This window comes from Protopterus annectens, chromosome 9.part0, assembly GCF_019279795.1.
Source record: "Protopterus annectens isolate FY-2018-M chromosome 9.part0, PAN1.0, whole genome shotgun sequence".
In the NCBI taxonomy this organism is placed as follows: domain Eukaryota; kingdom Metazoa; phylum Chordata; order Ceratodontiformes; family Protopteridae; genus Protopterus; species Protopterus annectens.
This window is the reverse complement of record NC_056743.1, coordinates 873,020,270-873,039,070: the sequence shown is the minus strand read 5'-3', so window position 1 is coordinate 873,039,070 and position 18,801 is coordinate 873,020,270. Positions and strand designations below refer to the sequence as shown.

General features: G+C 39.5%; 1 protein-coding gene across 5 annotated transcripts in view; it reads left to right on the top strand.

Annotated features, from left to right (window-relative positions):
• ARHGEF25 (Rho guanine nucleotide exchange factor 25) overlaps positions 1–18,801 on the top strand; it is a 1,549,554-nt gene that overhangs the window by 1,401,439 nt on the left and 129,314 nt on the right. The window lies entirely within an intron of this gene.

Genomic DNA, 18,801 nt, shown 5'->3' with positions numbered 1-18,801 from the left:
GTGTGCATGCGTGCAAGTGTGTGTGTGTGTGTGTGTGTGTGTGTGTGTGTGTGTGTGTGTGTGTGTGTGTGTGTGCGTGTGCGCGCGTTTATGTAGATACATGTATGTATATATGTGGGTTTTTATATATATATATATATATATATATATATATATATATATATATATATGGTTCCCCTTCACATTGTCAAATGCACAGAACACTGACTCACAAAATAGAGAGTCAACAACATTGAAAGTTTAAAAGAGCAAACTCCTGGAATGGTGACTTTCATATCCAGGAAACTAAACACTTGGCCACCACTGATGAAAAAAAATACTAAACAAATTAAACCCACGGAAGTGGGGGGGGCTTCACCGCACCCCCCCTACTTAATATACCAACTCTGAAATCGCACTACAGTGGAGAAAAGGGCAGAGGTTGTGAGCGGTGGCCAAGGAGTTAATTTCCCAGAAACAAAATTTGCCATTCTGGGAGTTTGCTCTTGTAAACTTTCAATGTTGTCGACTCACAGAGCAGCGAGTCAATGTTATGTGCATTCAACGATTTCAAGGGGAACCATGTGTGTGTGTGTGTGTGTGTGTGTGTGTGTGTGTGTGTGTGTGTGTGTGTGTATATGTATATATATATATATATATATATATATATATATATATATATATATATATATAAAAACATTTGAAATGTTGGGTCCTGCTAGAGTGATCCCCAAAACATGGGACACTGAATGGCCAAAAAGCGGACTTACCAAGTCTGAGATGGCCATTTCTCAGGAGATTCCCTTTTCTTTGAGGTATGCAATGTTGGAGTTAGTATATATATATATATATATATATATATATATATATATATATATATGTGTGTGTTCAGGGGTGTGCGGGATTGTCCCCTGCAAAAAAAAAGTTTAAAGAGGAAGAGCTAATTTCCTGGATTTTCTTTTGGCTTGTTGGCACTCAGTATTTCAAGTGATGACATTTCAATAGGGAGCATATATAAATATGTATATATATATATATATATATATATATATATATACATATCTGTGTGTGTGTGTGTGTGTGTGTGTGTGTGTGTGTGTGTGTGTGACCATGCGCGCTCGCGGATGTAAGAGAGAGAGAGGTGAAGGTGTAAACAGAACCTTTCTGTGTTTTATTGTCATGTATCTGTCTGTCAGGTAATTCCAGAACCAAGAAACAGGTCCACATCCAAATGTCAGCTTCTAAAATGTGTTCAACAGCATTGATTCATTGAGTCAAAAGCTTTCACTTTTTGTACACAGAATTCCCTTAGAACTAGAGCACCAGTTTTGCCTTTTACAATGGAATAGTTGAAGCACCTTGTGACTGTCATACTCCTGAAACCTGATCTAATGCCACATTGGTCATGAAAAGACTGTTGTAATAAAGTAGATATTCAAGAATCTGATGTTGAACTTCTCTTTCTAGTACTTTTGCTAAGATGTGCAATGTCAGTCTATGTCAGTTTCTTATAAGCTCTGAATGGTTACCAGTCTTCAGAACACATGGTAATAATGTAAATTTCCACTCATCTGAGATATTCCCAGCATAGAGTAATGGGGAGTAGCCGTGCATCTGGTATTTTCAACTCCTGTTAAAAATAACCAGAGGTGTAGTACTTTCACAGATATAAGCTGGAAATCCATTTAACAGCTTTTTAACCTGCTTTCTGTTATATTTCTGCTGTTTCCTTTTTAACACTAAAAAATACATGGATATCTTATTTTACTGTTCTTAACTTGATCCTGAAGAGTAAACATATCCGAACGTCTTGTTTTAACTTTTGAGTTAGTTCCTATCAGTTATGAATAGTAATAGTTCAAATCAGTTAAAAAATCTTTTTTTATTTATTTTTACTAAGTAAGACTGCATCCTCTCAGAATGAAGACAAGGAATGAGAAACTCTTTTATGATATCACATTAGGGTTTTGAAGGCTGTCTTGGCAAATGGTGATGAGCCATTCAGTGACATAGTGAGAGAGAAGTTCTTTTTGACCTAGGCTTGAACTATGTGGCCCTGTTTACCAGTCAGATGAGTGCAAACTTACTGAGTTCTCTTCAGCAATACTCCATTTCTAGTGACAGACAGACTATATCTCCCAAAGAGACCATCTTTTATTTTTGACTCAAACTATAACTGTTGCTGGACTTCCAAGATGGCCGAACATTGAGTAACAGCATAATTCTAGCTCTCCCAATGTGAAAACAGAAACATAGCAGAGAAAGCCTGTGAACACTTCCTGGATTCCAAGAAAAAAAGAAATACAGAGAACCTGAATGAAAATCAGCTACAAAAGGTGAGGGAAAAAAACATTGACTAAGAAAAGTACTGCAGCTGTTCAACAAAATGCAGTGCAAACTTCAGATATGACTTCCAGTAACCTAGTGGAAAGTATAAGACAACTACACACAGAGCTGATTAAAGTAAACAAAACACTGATGGAGTACATCAACGCAAACAACTAAAGACTGGAAAAAATGGAAGACGCTTTAATCAGATTTTCAGATGAGGTGGTAAAACTGCAAAATTCAGAGGTCAGAATGAAGAAAAGGCTGGCTGAATATGAGACTGTACAAGAAGAGATGTTTCAAAAAAATAATAGAATTAGAGGACAGAACACATGGGGAAAACCAGAGATTTTCTTCCGTACCAGAGAAGCTGGATGGAACAGACTGTGTTAATTTTATGAAAGCGCAAATAAGCAACTGGACTGGTATTCCACAACAGGAATTGTTAATTGAAAGGGCACATCATTTGTATGTTCCAAACCTGGCTATGAGAAAATAACCTAGACCTTTAATAGTAAAGATGCAATCTTACCAGCAGAAGGAGCTGATTCTGACAAAACTGTGACAGAAGGACAAAATATGAAAAATGGGAGACAGGAGAGAGTTTGTGGAGAATGACTACTCCTAGTACACCAGGCAGAAGATGAGTAAATGTGTTTCATTATTCAGGGAATGTCGAGAAGCAGGCGTGAAATTCAAACTGCTGTATCTAGCTATCTTCAAAATCTTTTCCCGGAGTGACAAAATCATATTTTGATGAAGTACATGCTAAGGAGGAAGTACAAAATTTTATCCATAAAATGTGAGCTGTGAAACAGAAGGGCATTCTGCTTATTGCTCTTCTGGTAATAAAGAACACAGAAAGGCTATGCCAGTGAAATCTTTTCCAGTGTTTCAACAGAAAATGCTTGAGAGAAGGAAAAAAAACACAAGAGTCGACTAGAAGAATTGAGAGTACATTGGAAATGAAGCAGAAACAGGATTTGTGAGATGGACAGGTGTAAAACAAGTAAGTTGGAAACTGACAAGTGTGGGATTACAAAGCAGTAATTATATTTGTAAAACGTAACAGAACACACAAATTGGAAATAATGGACATTTTGGGGCTTTGTTAAACTTGTAGGGATTCTAAAGCATATGCCCAGCTTCATGTTGTGAATGTTCGGAAAAATACTTAGGAGAGGGGAAGAGGCGGGAGAAAGTTAACTGTTAGTAAAACAATGAATTTCTTAATGGTACTGTTTTAATAGTGCACGGTTTTCTTTGCATGCTATAAAGTAAAGCTTTTTCAGATATTTTTAAGTGTAATGGGGATACTAATGTAAATAGGAGTGCCTGTTTTTTTTTTCTTTCTCCCTTCTTCTCTTTCTCCTTGTTCAGTTTTAAGAAATGTAGGCACTGCAGTATAAAAAAGAAGAAGAAAAATCTGGTTAAAAAAACACTACAAAAGACAAATTAGTGTGCTTTTCTAATTCTTGCATAGGGGAATGACTAGATTAAGGCCATTAGCTTGATGCAGTAACAAGTATTAAGACAAAGCAAGTAGATGAAAAAGAATATTGAATATTATAAGGCTTTTTTCTGGTAAATAAACGTATGCTTAGTAATTTTCTATCTGGTTCTTATATCTCTAGGAGACAATCTGATAAAGATAAATTTCTAGGAGATAATGTTCTCTGAGAGCTGTAAAGGTAAGACAAATACAGGCAGCATAGGTTCATAGGTTCATAGGTTAGTACTAGGCTAACTGCCCTTATGAGCCATTGTAAGCCTAGCCAGTTATCCCTTGTGAGACTCAAACCCTGCACCTTGCGTTTGTAAGGCAAACACCTTAACCATTAAGCCACCCTCCCAACCCTTAGTAGCACTTAGCACTTAGTAGAGGTACAGGCTACACCATATGTCTTAGCATAGATAGCCTTTCTTTTAGGTTAACTCAAGTCTGTGATTGTGGCTGTCAGTTTGGAACATTCATTCTTATTTGGAGGGTAAAACTTCAGTATTTGAAGATGTACATATTTTGTGTGTTATCATAAGTTAATAGGTTTTAGGGGGATTATTGGGGTGTGTTTTTGAGGGCTTTCAGTAAAACAAAAAGTTTCGTAAGATGTGACATAGGCTCAAATGAATATGACAGGAAGCAGCTATATAAAAGATCAACCTGCCAAACACTCCTTGCATATAACACAAAAGCTGGAACTAGACATTTAACCAAAAAGCTGTTGTACATAAAAGGTGGGAGTAATAACTTTTTAAGACAATGATGCTTTATGTAATGTCTTTAAATGTCAATGGTCTCACAGATAAATTCAAAAAAGAAAGAGTAGTGAACTATATTAAAAAATGTAGAGTGCAAAGACTTATGCTACAGGAGAGAGAATTGGAAAGAACTAAACATGTGAATTTGATTAAGAAAGGATTTCATGATGGTTATTCAGCAGAATGTCTAAGGAAAAGGAAAAGAGAAATACAAATATTACTTGCAAGAGGAGCTCCAGTAGTGATAGAGGGTGATAAAAAGGATAAAATGGTAGATTTGTAGTACTAAGAGGCTGCTGAGAGGAGGATTACATTGGCATGTATTTATATTCCACCTAAAACTGCTGTTATGGAGCTTAAGAAAATTCTGGGAGAAATAATCATCTTTCAGCAGGGACTATTACTTGTAGGTAGGGACTGGAATTTGATTTTCAGCAGTGAATATGTGTCTGGGGGGGGGGCAAGAAAAAAATATAACAAAGGAGGGTAGATTTTTGAAGAAATTTATGAAAATATTTGGCATGGAATATGTGAATTCAGTACTAGGAGTTAGGAGTGAATTTACATATTATTCCACAAGATACAAAAACTGGGCTAGGGTAGACAGAATTTGCATTTTACAGGAACATATGCATTTAATTGAAGGTCTTGATACACACCCAATACCTATTTCAGATTGCACTCCAATAATAACTAAAATAAAAATGCAGGGTAACGAAATAAAAATTAGACATTGATGCTTTCCCACCTATCTTTTCGAAAGAGAGGAATTTAAGGAATGGGTAGTGGAAATTATTCAGTATTAGAGAAGATAGAAATTCTTCTGAAAAATATAGCTAAGGAGTGGGATACAATTAAAGAGTTTAAAAATAAGATGGAAATAAAAGAAAGTGAGATATGGTTAAGAGGTAACAAGAATTATTTAGAGGGACTGACAAATGTTAAAATATTGCAGAATAGGGGGAATCTTGCAGAACAAGAAGAGGAGCAACTTTAGAATGCTAAACAGAAAATAAGGGATTACCTCAATAATATGTATGAATTTAGAAAGGTTGCTATTAAGCAACTGTTTTTGATGATAATTCTAGAGCACAAAAACTTTCAGCATAACTACTCAGGCAACAGAAAATAGAAAGGGCTGTTGCCAAGCTTAGGGAGCCTATAACAAGGAAGATAAGAGATCCTGTAGAAGTATTGGAAATATTTTGTAAATTCTATGAAAGTTTGTGTAAAGCAGAGATATATAAAATCAAGAAAAGGTGCAAATGGAAATGCTTTTGGAAGAATTAAATATGCCAAGGTTAGAGGTAGATGAGGCATAATTACTAACAAGCTAGGAGGAGTGAGATAAAAATGGTGATGTATAATCAATCTACAGGAAAGTCCCCGGGAATAGATGGTATTCCTGTGGACGTTTGGAAGCTAGGAGGGGGAAAACTGATAAAGATCTGGAAGGTTTTGTTTAACAGTATTTTAAGAGGAGGAGAAGTATCGACTTCCTGGCAGATAGCAGTGATAGCTGTAATATCTAAAGAGGATAAAGATTCATCAGATACAGCTTCATACAGGCTCATTTCAATACTTAACCATGATTATAAAGTGTTCATGTCTATAATGGCTAAAAGAATAGCAAAAGTAATGCCAAAACTAATAGATATGTATCAGTGTTGTTTTCTGGAGGGGAGGCAAACATTTGACAGCATTAACAGAACATTGATGATCCCGAGAGAAGCGGAATGTAAGAAAATACCACTGTTGTTGGTGGGTCTTGATGCAGAAAAAGTATTTCACAGAATAATCTGGGACTTTATGAGCAGGGCAATGGAAGCATTTGCATTCCCTTATGAAATGATAACTTTGATTAGGAGGATATATGAGGGATCAGAGGTGGACATTAAAGTGGGTGGGTTCCTCTCTGATAATTTCTGCTTGAACAGAGGAACCAGGCAGGGGTGTCCTCTTTCCCTTTTGTTATTTGAATTATATTTAGAACCACTGGCAAAAATATAAGGGACTCAGAAATTCAAGGATATAATAGGTATGGTAGTCAAGAAAAGCTGGCTCTGTTTGCAGATAATATTATTTTATGCCTGACTAAATAAGAAAAAGACATTGCAGTGTTGTGGAACATTTTGAGAAAGTTTCAGATCTTTTCAGGATACAAAATTAATGAAAACAAAGGCAATAACTGTAAATTATGTACCACACATGAATTGGTCCAGCAATATCCATATTTATGTGGATATGATAAAACAAAGTATTTAGGAGTATGGATTAAAATGATTCTAATGTGGCAGCTAAGGATATGTGGGAAGAGACAAAATAGTAGTACAAACACTGAAAAAAATGGAAGCTATGTTATATGAATATGGATAGTAAGATACAAGCAGTTAAAGTGTTTTAGTCCCTTTAGTCTTATCCACAGGTCAGGTATATTTTTATCAAACAGTGGAGAAGTTGTGGAATTGTGGATAGCAATTAATAAAGACCTGAAGGATTTTATCTGGTAGGTGAAGATGGCAAGAGTCAAGTGGGATAAGCTAATTCTTCCAGGAGAACAAGGTGGATTGGGATTACCTGGTTTGAAGGGATATTTCAGAGCTACACAGTTAAGGCTCTTATACATAGCACAAGCAAAATGGAAAGGGATGATGATGAAACAGAAAGGAAGTTTAAGAAACAAGGAGAGGCTGGGATTTTGGATGCAGATCCTTAAGGAGATTAACAATAACCTTGCAGAATATTATATTCACAATGTAGCAGAAAGTATTTAGGAGTATGGATCATACCTCTTAACCTGGAAACATCAAAAATCTGGACAAGGCCCATGAAAAATTGGTACGAATCTGTACCCTGATTAACATCAAATTTGCATATATAATTACATAACCCCACCCACTCCAATGGAATTGTGGGATACCAACTTTCAAATGCAAACTGAAAAACAGACAACCAAAATATGGCACCAGAGTCTCTCTACAGCCATTCCAATGTCCCATTACCTGTCTATTTTACACCATTTACCATAAACACTAACGTGTGCATACTACTTTACTTCTACAATGATTATTTGGATTTTGTTTTTACATTTTATAGCACAATGCACAAACACTTCGACATCTGCTAAACAAAGCTGCTAAACAAAGCAATACTGTCTTACAATGGAATAGACTTGGCACTAAAACTTCTCTGCCATTGAAACTCACATTCATTGAAACAGCATTGAAACCCATACACCACATCCAAAGAAAATGTAGCTGACCAGTGGTGGATAAAGATTACTTTTTGGGCTGTTTTCAAATCATTGGCCCCTTGCACACAAAACAAGAAACATACATGTATTCTTTGATACACCTTCCTGATTTTATTAAATTATATTCCTTGGATAATACAGCACACTTGTTAGACAGAGAGCGCATTTTAAACTTATTGTTTGAACATTTTTCCAGTAGGCAATGAAACAAAATGCATGAACCAATAATGACAAAACTGCCCAATTCAGAACATGTCCATCATAAAAGTCTACTTTCACACCCACACTATCTATATATATATATATATATATATATATATATATATATATATATATAAATGGGTTCCCCTTCAAAGCATCGAACTTTTAAAACATCGAAGTTCAGATCATCGAGAGTAGAACATCGAGTTTTAAAACATCGAAGGTTTGAAGGGGAAGAAAAAGGTAAGTGTAGATGGGAGAATGTGTTTTTGCAGGGCACCAAGGTAACCTGCATACTGTGTGTGTCTATGTGCCATCTGTGTGATGGCACTACAGATAGGGTATGGAAAAATCTCCCATTTAGCGCTTCTACATCTAGCGCTAAATGGGAGATTTCCCTATACTCCACTGCAGTGCGGTCTCGGAGTTGGAATATTAAAGTGGGGGGTGAAGCCCCCTGCATAAAATTGTTACAGTTTCTTTTTTTTTTTTTTTGGTTACACTTGTAACCTTCGATGTTTCAAAATTTGATGTTGTGGTCTCAATGATCAGAACTTTGATGTTTTGAAATTTCGATGGTTGGAAGTGGAACCATAGAATGACAGTAGTGTAAGCCATAGGCATCTTGCACAGCTTCTCACACTTATTTTCAATTTCATTTTTTTTTTTTGGGGGGGGGCAAACATTTTGGAAAGTTGTTAGAATAAAATGTTGTTACCACAATGCAAACACAGCCAAGTCTTGAAACCAGGCCCTTGTGCACATTTAATTGCTGAAGAGTATGAAGTCTGAAATTCAAATGCCTGTCATTATTTAGTGAATTCAATCCTTCAGTGATTTACTACAATCCTGAAAACCACAGATTTTATGAGGAACAGATCAAAAATATGAGGCTTTAATTTAGAAGTGGTGGTGGCTAGGGACTTCAGTCTCTTTTTACCCTGTACCCAAGGTACAGGGTTTGAGCCGGAGTACGTCTAGCCACCAGGTGTATTAAAGTGGAGGCATTTACACACACCTGAAATACAATCTGACAGGATGTGCTTAGTTCCCAAGTCTTACACCATAAAAAACAAGAAAATAAGACTGATGGACAGTGGGCTGCAAAGACATTCCTCAAAAACATTTTAATCACTTTTTTTCTTTTGAGGGATAAGTCCAACAAAAGCAAGTCCATTGTCAGTTTCTCAAACCAGCTCTTTCTACTGCCAATTTTCCTGAAATATGTTTGGGCACTTTTGAATGTTCCTTATGGTTTTGGGAAGTAAACAAAAGGCAAATGTGACAGAATTAGTATTGTGTTGATCTCTACACAAATAAAACATGTGAAGAATGGGAGTCCTTATGGGGGATCCATCTACAACAGACATTTACCCTTCCAGGCAGACACAAATTTTAAGAAACCTTTTCTTCAGAAAAAGGAAGGTCTCCCAAGGTGATCTTTATCTGCCTTAATTGTAGATGAAGCTCCCCATCGACACTAACAATGTTGAGCTGATAAGTCTGCCTGAGAAGGCGTTCAGCAAGAAAGCCCTAAGTCTTTCATGCCTGTACATCCCTCTTCTATCAGCATCTACTCTCATGTTAAGGGTGGATATGTGCTCAGGGAAGGTACCCAATGCTTTGTAGACTGGCCAGATATCGCATCTTTGGCATAATTTATCCTATGTAATAATGATCTAATGAATAGTATTCATTTATTTTTTCTCTTTAAAAGCTGCTGCGATTTCATTCTGCAGACCTTGGAGAGAAATCGGGGAAGTAATTGTGTGCCATGCTGCCTTATAGAGCAGGGTATAAACTTTAATTTTTCTGTCCTGAAAAGCTGTTGATAACAGGAGTTCATTCTGCCCTTCCCACTAATACAACACTTCTGGGCTTAAAAGAGAAACCAGGAAAGATATCATCCCAGGAATATGCCTGCTAGTGTGAATGGCAGTAGAACTGCATCCTGTTCTCTTCAAAAACTACTAAGGATGCCCCCCAACACACACACACACACACACACACACACACACACACACACACACACACACACACACACACACACACACACACCTCTTCAGCCAGAAATAGTAAGTGATTTCCTACCTGATGTGTTCCCGAATGCTACAGCTGTCCTCTCATTAGAATAAACAGCCTGGATCCATTTGAAAGCTCTCGTTGGAATAAACAACCTGAATCCATTTGAAAGTATAAACAGTGGCAGCCTAATCCCATTCCTTTACAACTACTAACCAAACCGGCAGATAGAGTGAGCTGTTTCCAAAGCGTGAATGGGCAGATAGAGGGAGCACTTGTTTGAATAACCCGAACCGCAGTTTACAAAGCTTGAATGGGCAGATAGAGTGAGCGCTTGTTTGAATAACCAAAACTGCTGTTTCCAAAGCTGTTGCTAAAGCGCCCATTTGAATAGCCCGCACTAACCGCTTGCACTCACAGATCACGGGAAAGCCGGAAATGTGCCCTTGGAGCCCTTGAGCTCAATACCAGCAGGCTGATAGCCCTAATGGAGCTGATGTCATCGCGCACATGATGACATCAGCTCAAAATAAAAAAACTGGGAAAAAAATTAAAAATAATAAAAACTAAAGCTGGGAAAAGTCGGAAATGGAGGGGTGCTACTCGGGAATCATGGCACCCCAGTATTTGGACCCCAAAACTCGGTAAAACATGAGTTATTCGGTATGGTTGCGAGGTCTGGTATGGAGTAAAATTATTCTAATGTGGCAGCTAAGGATATGTGGATATGTGAAAAGAGACTAAACAAAAGTGTTCTAAGAAATTCCAATGCCCTGGATCAACTTATCCACACCCCCACCATGAGCAACAATATCCTAGACCTAATCATTACCAACATGAGTGACAAGTGTTCCACACCTGAAGTCAACTCCTTGTTGGTCAGATCAGACCATAAGCTAATCACCCTAGATATCCACATCCCGCCGCCACCCCCATTAAGGAAACCATGGTAAAATATTTCTCCAAATTCAACTTCATGCTTCTTAAGACAGAAGTGGCAAACTTCATGACACCCATGCAGATGGACAATACAGTTACGACTGCTGAATCCTACACAGATGCACTCTGTAAGCACTTACACGAGTTCATGGATCATGCTATCCCAAACAGAACCAAGACGCTATCCTCCAAACAAATGGAAGCCAGTCTGGTGGTCCCCTGTCATAAACAAACTCTACAACAGAAGGAAGAAACTGTTGCAAAAGAGAGTAAAATCCCATGAGTAGAGGAGCTCCCTGGTCATCCTCAGTAAGAAGCTGAGATCCCTTATAAGATCCTCCAAAGCTAGCTACGAAAACAAAATCACCACTGATTCTAGGGATAAGCACAAAGCATTCTATAGCTTTGTCAAGAATCTCAATGGCAACACCCATATCTGCTCTGAGTTACAACACAACGGCATGAAAATTACAGAACCAACTGATATTGCCAACATCCTGGCAGATAGATTCAGTGCTAACTTTAACCCCCCCCCTCACCCCCTAAAGGGCCCATAACTATACAGGAAGAATGCAGAGTCCCTGTAATCACAACTATGCAGGTAAAAGCTGCACTCTCTAAAGCCAAAAACACAGCATCCATGGGAGCGGACAACATCCCAGGCTGTGTTTTACACAAACTTCAGAGCAAACTGGCTCCCCACCTAAGCACCATGTTTAATCATAGTCTCACATCAGGCTTTGTGCCCACTGAATGGCACACGGCAACAGTTATCCAACTCCACAAAGGGGAGTACCACTGATCCTGGGAACTATCACCCTATTAGCCTGACGAGCCTGGTCTGTAAGGCCATGGAACGTATCATCATGGAACTCATAAACAAAGATATTGGTAACCTCCAAACTCTGGATCCCACCCAGTTCGGGTTTGTGAAAGGCAGATCATGCCTCCTGACCCTGATTGACTTCTTTGAGGCAGTCACCAAAGCTGTAGATGAGGGTAAGGTGGTTCACACAGCCTATCTTGACCTCACCAAGGCTTTCAACACCATCCCCCATTCTAGAATTATAGCTAAACTCACTAAACTAGGTATAAATCCCTACATCACAAGATGGGTTGCCAGTTTGCTCACTGACAGAACCCACACTGTAAAAGTTGCAGACTTCAAATCTGACTTCAAACCAGTGACAAGTGGAGTAGCACAGGGTTCAGTCCTGGGACCTCTCCTGTTTGGTATCTACTTCTCTGAAGTACAGGCTAACACAGAAGGCATTTGGCTAATGAAGTTTGCAGATGACTGCAAACTAGGAGCCATAGTTGAGTCTCCAAATGATGTGGAAATCCTACAGAAGAGCCTCACTGAGACAGATGCCTGGTGTCAGAGCCATAGCCTCAAGTTCAATGGCAAAATGTGGATTGTCATCCCCTTTGGTAAAAACTCTGTACCCATGAACTACCACATAGGCGGCAGTCTACTTAACACTGAATGAACCCAGGTGGACAGTAGTCTCTCCTTTGATAATCACATCACCACAGCAGTCAGGAAATCCTTCTACGTGGCACACCTCATCACAAAAGGGTTCTCGTCTAGGAAAAAAGGTCATTGTTCTCCTCTACTCGACACTCATTAGACCCATTATAGAGTACAACACCCCTTTTGGAATATACCTCACAAGACATCTGCAGCAGCTGGAAAGGCCATAGAAGTGCCTCACAAAGAGGATTATGGCCTCAAACAGATGCCGTACACTGACCGTCTCAAAAACTCCAGCTTTACTCTGTAGCATATCGCCTACTCTGAGATGATCTCTGCCTAACATATAAAGCTATGTCAAACCCAGAGCTGTTGGACATGCTGCACCTGAAGAAATCCCAATCCCTCCGAGCTACACACTCTAGGAACCTAAACCTTGTTACCTCAGTAAACAGGACATGCTGGTGGGATAGATTCCTGTCCCAGAGACTTCCCATACTCTGGAACAAGCTACCCATCTATGTCAAGCAAAGTTCCTCATTAGCACTCTTCAAGAAAAATCTTGATAAGTGGATAGGAAATAGGAAATACACCCCAGGGATCACTTCTGTGGCTCTGCTCGACAGCGGCACAGGAAAATAACTTTCTTGGGTAGCGTAAGACAGGGAACCTTGTTGGCTAAGCTTACTTAGGCCCTTGGGCCGATAGCCTAGTAGTTACCTATGAATCTAAGAACCAAGCCAACACGGGAATGGAGAAAGGAGATTCTGCTGATAGTAATGACTGAAACTAGGTATACAAACAATAGGCAAGAGGGTGATGGAATTTATTGGCAAAAGCTAGCAAAAGAACCATGGTATTGGGAGCAAATAACTAGAGAGAGAAAGGTAATGGAATTTAAGATGCCAAGAATTTATTTGGACTGCAGGTTAGAGATTGCCTTCCTATTAAGGATTGATATCAGAGTATAGGCAAAGAGAAAGAAATAGGGGGAGGGTCCTAAATGAAAGACCGGCACTGGTAGAATTTTTAGTAGAATCTACAACAGAAGCTGCTGTTAAAAAAGGAATAATTAGTAGAGCATACAGAATATTGCATGATAACTATAAGAATCAGTCAGAGGAGGTTAGAAAGGATTGGGAAGACAGACTGGATAAGCAATGCATAAAGAAACAATGGGGAGATATATGTTTGTTTCTCAGATATGCAACAAAATCTAGAAGATTTAGGATTTTTGCTTGGAAATGTTTACATAGATATTTTTATACCTCAGATAGACTCCAGAGAATTTTTCCTCAGGTGGACAGGAAATGTTGGAGGTGTGAATGGGAAGAAAGCGGTAACTGGGAACATATTTTCTGGGAGTGTAATGAATTGGCAGACTTTAAAGATTACCTGCAGACTACTCTGTCAGAGATACTGGGTGAGCCAATTGGTGTAACTAGGGAAATGATTTTTCTGAGCTATGATACAAAATTGGAATTGCCTAGAGTCTAGACATAGTAAGGCCTTGCCGAATCTAATTATGGTGGCCACCGAAAAAGCAATTAATAGAAAATGGAAATCAAAGTCTAAACCACCTTTACTAGAAGTAGTGAATATAGTAACAGAGATAAAATAATGGGAAATGTGATCTTTAGAAAAGGGTAGGAGCAAATTACATAGGAAAAATGGGAGCTGTGGAAACAGTACATACAAGGGAGGAATGAGATTAAAAAGAAGCACGATTTGAAAGAACTATGTAATGTTTGACTGACAATTATTGGGTAGATTATAAGTGATGCGTAATGCTTGCAACTAAAACTATGTCAATGCAGTCTGTGATGTAAAATATTTGTAGCTAAGACCTTGTCAATGTGGTTTATTTTCATTTGTATAAATGTATGAGTGCCTTTGTCATAAGTGATAAATTTAATAAAATTGCTTTTTGTTAAAAAAAACTGTAACTTGCTAGTTTTATGAAGCAATATGTGTACTTCATTAGGTACTGAAACAAAGTAAAAAAAGCTAGCAGAAAGAATATAAACACACACAGTGATATAACATACAACTTCCGATTTACATGTGTTTAAGAAATAAAAGTCAGGGACTTAGGGACACACATAGATGGTACTCTAGCCTTTGATCATCACGTGTCTACAGTGATGAGGCAATCTTTCTATGTTACATAACTTATAAACAAAGGTATGGCATCTAAGTCCAAGGAAGTCATTGTTCCACTGTATTCAGCATTCATCATATCTATCATTGAGTACAATGTCCCCTTTGGTATGTACCTAACCAGGCATATCCAACAACTGGAATGTCCACAGAGGTTCCTCACTAAAAGAATACAGGGCATAAGTAATATATCGTAGGCAGACCACCTCAAGGCCCTATCCCTTTATTTTGTCTCATGCAGACTTTTGAGGGGAGATCTATGTGTGGTATAGAGGGCATTGTCAGACCCCACTCTGATGGACCTCCTGCATATCCACAAAACAAACAGTACCAGAATTACCCATTCTAATGACTTAAACCTTGCCTGTGATATAACTAGGACCTGCTGGAGAGATAGGTATGTATCCCAGAGACTACTCCATCTATGCAGCAGGCTCCCCATCCATGTGAAGCAGAGTTCCTCCCTAATCCAATTCAAGTGCAACTTGGACAATTGGATGGGAAACCGGAAATTCATCCCTGGTTTGGCACCTATGTTTTTGATGCAGGCAGGTAACCTGTAAATGGTTCATCTCCCAGGCCCATGCTTACACTTGTCAAGGGTATCAGAACTCATCAGAGATTTGGGATGCATGGCTATGCTTAAAAGGGCTCTTGGCATCATTAGCCTAGTAAACACCTATGAACCTATAAAATCAAACCCATCCATTATGTCAGTACTTTTATATCACCTGCTGTAGACATTGTAGAGCATACCGTCACATACCATTTTTTGGTCTATGGCTAGGACAGAATCTGTACTGGCACAGGGTTTCTCAGGAAAGCTGAACATGATTCCATTGTAATTGGAACACCCCTTCCTTTCTCTTTTTTTGAAAAAGGAGACCCCCCCCCCCAGTTTCCCATTCCAGAGTTATTATCTCCGCCTTCCATACAGCATTGAAAATGCACAGTAATTATGACACCCCAACAATAGCTATCATCCTTAGCTTTTTTGGCTATATGTCACTGACTTTTAAAGGCTTGCCTCTATGGAGTCATGAATTCCTGCAGTGACCTCATCTACAGAAATGAAAGCAGTCCTTTCAGGTGCCCAGGGTAGTATTTCATCAAAGTAGTGATGTCCATCAGGTTTAGGAATTACATAAAGAATTCCTTTCACCTCTTAACAGAGTCGCCGGTCAAAGGCATGTTCCCTCCACTCAGTCTGAAAACAGCCAAGAGAGTTTCCACCACTAGCCACAAAATGGTTTTCTAGAACCTCTCTAAGGCAATTTAGTGACCTTGGCAATCTCCTTCTACACTTAGCCCTTCATTTCACTGACTGCCGCATGTACTGTTTCCCAGTTTATTAGTATTTTTGATTAAAACCAGAGGGTCCCACACATTATGCTAACACTTCACAGAGTTCACCTTTAACTTGTTTCCCTTACTGCTGGCATCCACCGTTTGATTCTTGGACTACCAGCATTGGAAGCACTGGCCAGCTTCCAAACTCTTTAATCCAACATCAACCACTGAGGTCTTGAACAAGATCCATTTTGATTGTGTGTCCTCACCCTCCCATGGTATATGACAGGAGCTCTTCAGAAGCCGGGGAACTGATCTCCTCCAACATTGAACTAACATGTTTGGTTCTCCAGATCTTTCTGAACACTGTCCTGGCTGTCTGATCCAGTTCACCACCATATGATGATTAGTTCATGCCTCAGAAACTCCCTTGATACAACTCTCCAGAACATATAGTCTCAGGTCTAATGGCAAGACTACAAAGGTGATCACTGACTTTTTACCCAAGGGGCATTGTTACTGGCTACACTTGGCACTAATCTTGTGTTTGAATGAGGTGTTCATTTTAGATAATTTGTTGTAAACACAGAAGTCTAATAACATGTCCCTACTTGAGTTCAGATCAGACAATTTCCATGGGTATCTTCATCATTCTCCATGTGAATGTTGAAACTTCCCAGTAAAATCACAGGTCAGAAGGCAGTGTCCTATACAGCACTGCATTTATATTCTTCAGGTGGTGTCCTATACAGCTCTGCATTTATATTCTTCAGGTAGTGTCCTATACAGCACTGCATTTATATTCTTCAGGCAGTGTCCTATACAGAAATGCATCTATATTCTTCAGGTAGTGTCCTATACAGCACTGCATTTATATTCTTCAGGTAGTATCCTATACAACACTGCATTTATATTCTTCAGAAAGGCCAAATTCTTCAAATAGCTTATAAGATGCATATGTACATACATCAGAGAAAGATTTAATTTCTACAACTCACAGTACCACCAAAGTGACCCAAAATACCAGCTGTTTGGCAATATACCTTTTTGCTTAATTAACAAAGTCAAACACACTCTCTCTTGAATTTCTTCTAAATCTGTTTAGCTTAAACAAAGGCACAAGTATGTTTTTGAAGTTAGTAAAGAAACTATTGCTGTGCCTCTCCATAAAGGGGGCCTTAATTCAGATCCTTGGAACTAATGATACATTAGCCTAACGAGCCTAATTTGTAAAACCATGGAACAAGTTCTCTTTAAAAAAATCTTATTGCTCTAGACCCACAATAAAATGTAGACAGCAGCCAGTGGGTTCATTAAGCATTCCTGAATGTGCCCTAGACCTTTATCACCACTCCCATGCTAGAGTTGTAAATACGTTTAAAGGCCTGAATGTAGACCTTTATGTTGTAATATGGATAGTAAGCTGTCTGACAAATAGGACATGTGTGGTTAAAGTAGCAGGTGCCACCTCAGAAAGCAACAAGCTGGGTAAAACCGTAATCTCTTATGTTTAACCTTCTTTGCAGTTAGACCTACTGTGGCTCCTGCTCTGATATCCTTGATGTTCATCATGCATACAGCTGCAGTCATAACAGATGGGTTCTCCTGCCGTCAGGCGGGTCCTCGGTCGGCCGAATTCCAAAGTCTAGGTCCGGCGTCGGTTGTCGTCGCTTTTTCCCTGACGTCAGTACGACAGGGGTATAAAGGAACCAGCCGACACCATTTTCTTCAGTCTTTCTTGCTGCGCGGTGCCCGAAGCAGAAGCAGTTCGCAAGTGCCGGTCGGCCAGCTCCTGAGATTACGAAAATTTGGAAACCGAAGTCTTCTTAAAAGCTAAGTACCCCATTGGGGAACTTTTTCTTGCCTCAGACCGATGTCAGACAAAGTTAATAATTGTATTTCTTGTGGGAAGCAAATACTGCATAAGGATTTCCATTCCCTCTGTATACCTTGTTTAGGCCCAGACCACGACGTCTCGGTCTGTCACTTTTGTGCTACATTCAACAAACGCACTATTAAGCATCGGGCGGAGTTCGCCCAGCATTATTTTGGGAAAACATTTAACTATACTATGTTGTCGGATACTCAGACTCCGGTTTTGTCTAAAAAACGCAAAGACAAGGACCGACACCCGAGGTCCGCAGCCTCTACCGACACCACACGAAAGCCAACTACACGTGGTCCGGTTCTCAGCGAGGCGACTACGCAGCCCCTGACTACCGACGACCTGTCTTTGACGGTGGCTCCTGTGCCCGAGGTCGCAGGCTCCTCAGCCCACACCCCGACTACAGATACCGAAGCCACTCTTTGCGTTGAAACTCAGAATGTGGACAGGTCCACCTCCACTCAAGGTGTCTTCAGACCTTCCTCTTCTTTCTCCATCAAGGCTTTCACAAAGTCTAAAGCAACCAAAGAGACCAGCTACACAGGGCCCATCTCCAGGCCCCATGCCTAAGAAACAGATGCTTAAAATGGCTGAGGATTTAATTACTCTTATCAGAGGTTCTCAACCCCCTCCGGACAAAAGGCCTAGAATGGAGGAAGATTCCCCCTCCTCTGATCAGGGCTCCATTATTTCAGAGCACTCTGATGATCAGGAACATTCTTACTCCCCTTTTGAAGACTCTGATGTGGAGGAGTCCATCCCTTCTTTATCCCCCCCTGAGGATTAATCATTTGGGGAAACTTTGCATACCTTAAGGGAACACTTCCACTGGGAAGGCCAGGATTATTCAGATTCCAAGAAAAGGCTCAGGGAATTTCTCTTGCTTCCTCAGCACAGGCCTCTGGCTATACCTCCTGTCTTGGACATCCTAGATGATGTTTATTCGGAGGCCTGCCTTAACCCAGACTCTCTACCTCTAGCTCTAGTTAAGCCTGACAGGTACTACAGGGT